This window comes from Benincasa hispida, chromosome 1, assembly GCF_027475165.1.
Source record: "Benincasa hispida cultivar pf3 chromosome 1, pf3_genome.v1.1, whole genome shotgun sequence".
Lineage (NCBI taxonomy): Eukaryota > Viridiplantae > Streptophyta > Magnoliopsida > Cucurbitales > Cucurbitaceae > Benincasa > Benincasa hispida.
In genome coordinates, this window is record NC_143478.1 from 75,055,869 (window position 1) to 75,059,444 (window position 3,576).

Below are 3,576 nucleotides of genomic sequence, written 5' to 3' on the forward strand. Positions count from 1 at the left end.
TAAAATTCGTAAAACAAAAAATATCTAATATAAATAAAAATGAAAAATTTTTGTAAGTAAAAATTTTTAAAAAATATTTCAAAAGTATTATCTATTTTTGTAATTTTTTATTATAAATATTTAAATATTTTTTTATATTTAAAAAGACTACTTTTTAGTAAGCACGTGCATTAAAATTTAATTGAAAAAATATATCAACCTATTTTTACTTTTTAAATAACACATGCACCTTCAATCTCAACAAGAATGACTGAAAGTCTGAAATATATTTATATTTGACATTTTGCTCTCTCAAGCTACACACATTCTATATGTAAATTTGAGGGTTTCAAGGTAACTCAACATTATTAAAATATTTATATACACTTTCCAAATATATAATATGTTTTAGTTGGATAATTAATTCACTTCTCTACCTGACAAAGGAAAAAGATCCATTTTAATCCACGTTTTTCCACGTCGATAGAAATATCTAAATCTTAATTTTATGAAAATTTTGATAAAAATATTAATAAATATTGATTTCGGTATTTCTAAAAAATTTATAAAAACAAAATAAAAATAAATTTAAATTAATAAATAAATATTTTATGATTTTCAAAAAAGTTAACATGTCTATTAAACTATATTTATATTAGTGACATTTTAATATTAACTTGGTTGAAATAAATATTTTATGATTTTCAATCGATTTAATATGTCTATTATATTATATTTATATTAGTGACATTTTGATGTTTGTTTTTTGTGCTTCGTAAATTCTTTTACGATATAATGAAAATATTGATTCACCTCTCATGTCGATGTTGAGCCCATTGAAACTTGAAAATATGGAAATATTAATATGTCAACAAAAATTTAATTCTATGATTTTAGTCCTAATTTTATCAAGTTGTATTATTTTTAATTTAAAATTATAATTTTATCAAATATATCGCAACTCAAATATCAAAAACTTAAATTGATGATCAAATATAAATTTAATATTATATCATCTACCACTAAATTTACTTTAGGATCATTTAATTAACCTTTAGAAATATTATAATTTTTTATTTTCAAAATGTTTACCTTTTATCTCTAAATATCTTAATTATTTTACTTTGTAAACTTTCAAATATTCCATTTATTCATTCAACTTATCATTTCGTTGTTATTTGAGCCTCAATCAATTCAATTATGTTTAGTTTAAAAGATTCAAGTACTTATTAGATATAAACATTAATTTCGTATTTAATAAGTATGAAAATTTTAATAAATATGTTACATCGTCAAGGACCCATTAAAGGAAAAAAAAATATACAAAATACTTGAAACATTTTAAACATTTTTTTTTTCTGTAAAAATTCATATATCTATTAGATTTTTACCACGTTATTTAAAATTTTATTAAAAAATTATAATAAATTAAAATAGAAAAATATCAATTTATACCTTCTATCATATTATGTGTGGATAAACATCATTTGAGTCATGAAATTTGTTAATTAAACCCATAAATTTTCTTAAATGAATCAATTTAGATTCTCAATGAGGATATAATATGAAAATCGCCAATGCCTCAATTTCAATCATTCATTTTGTTAATCCGATATTTGAAAAAGTCTATACACGTGTAAAACTCGATATAAGGATGATTTTCAACGATAATTTTAATTAATAGTCTAAATTACTCAACTTAACATAATTTAAGAGTTTAATTTAATACAAAAATAAATCTCATATATTGTTTTTCGAACAAGGTATAAAATAGATACAATTAAGGTTCAAAATGTCGATGTTGACAAAAATATCGAAGTCATAATTTTATTCACTTCTCATGTCAATATCGAACTCATGAAAACATAAAAATATACGGATAGGAAAGAGACAAAAATGAGAGTAGAAGGAGAGAGAGAATGGTATTAAAAAAAATGATGGGAGGTGAAAGTGAAAGGAAATCTCCAGGTGATGTATGAAAATTGATTAGGATTTTACAGCGAGGTGTGTGAGTAAAAAAGCAGCAAAAAGCACTGAGGTTTTGGACTCCCAAAGAAATTTTATGTACGGAAAATAATGTCACAGGTTGGAAAATTTAGATATAGATTCGGGGTAAAATGGGAATAAAATAAAAATTAAAAAAAAAAAAAAATACATAAACAGAGAACTCAGAAACTCAAAGAAAGAACAGACATATCAATGTGTCGAACTTCGAAGAGCAGTGTGGTTACAGGGAAACAGAAGAGCAGTGATATTTCTCAATCAATTACCATTTCTACCCCTCCATACTCCATACCTTCTTTCGATTCAAAATCAAAACTAGGGGGGCCTTTCTGTAATTAGGTACGGTAGGGCTAAATACTATACAAATTAAATTCTTGTCTATGAAGCACAAACACAAATACGATTACACGATACGGATACAATTAGATATGACGATTCGTTAATTTCTAAAAAATTAAGATACGGATACGTCTAAGAATGCGTCATTTATTTTATATATTTTTTTAATATATATATTTCTAAAAAACGGGGATATTGATACGTTGAAATACATTTTTTTCTTTAAAAAAATCTAGGATATAGATAAATTTAGCATACAAGTTAATAACAATAGTACAAAATAGAATACAAACACGGAAATACAATACAAAAAAAACAACATCTAAGATGTTGAAGTACAATAGTTAATAAAACATAATAGAAAAGTGACTCATATTGCAAAGAAGAAGAAGAAGATTAGAGAGAAGTATGAAGAAAAACGAAGAACTTATTGTTGAAGATATACAAATGATTTATATTTTTGTGGACTTTATGGGGATTTAAATGTGAATATATTGATTAGATGATTCTAGTCTAGGTTTGGTCCGTTATTTATTTATTTTTTCTTTTAGTTTTGGACTCGAATAGTGAGTTTTTTAAATAGGTTGCTTAATTTTAGATTGGGAAATATTAGATGAGTTACTTGTATTTTTTCTTAAAGAAAAAAAGTATGCATAGAAATATATATGTTAAATCGTGTGTCAAATATGTATCTGGAAAGTATCTGAAAGTATAGATACGTCAAATCACGTATTAGATACGTATGTGGGAAGTATCTGGAAGTATCGTTATCCGATACATATCTGATACTGATTCTTTGCCTCACATGAAGTATCTATGCTTCATAGACTCATGCTTTGCAATATCCTCATAGTGTTTTGGTTTATTAAATATTTGATTTTTGGTTTTTGGATTTTGTTTTTGAAAATCAATCTTATGAACAATACTTTTATCTTTAAATTTGTTATTCTGTTATTTACTCTTTACCAATGATTTTGGTTTGGTTTAAAAAGTCAAGCCAAAATTTGAAAACTAATACAAGTAGTTTTTCAAAACTTATTTTTGTTCTTAAAATTTGGCTAAGAATCCAATCATACATATCATTAATAGAAATGAGGAAATAAATTTAATTTTCAGTTAAAAATAAAAAATAGAAAAGAAATGGATACCAAAAATCTTATTGTTGGTCTTGCTTTTGCATGCTTTTAGTTTAGCCTCTGCCTGCTCTCTCTCTAGCCTTTTTACTTGCAGAATCTCTTAGCTTTGGGTTTCCAC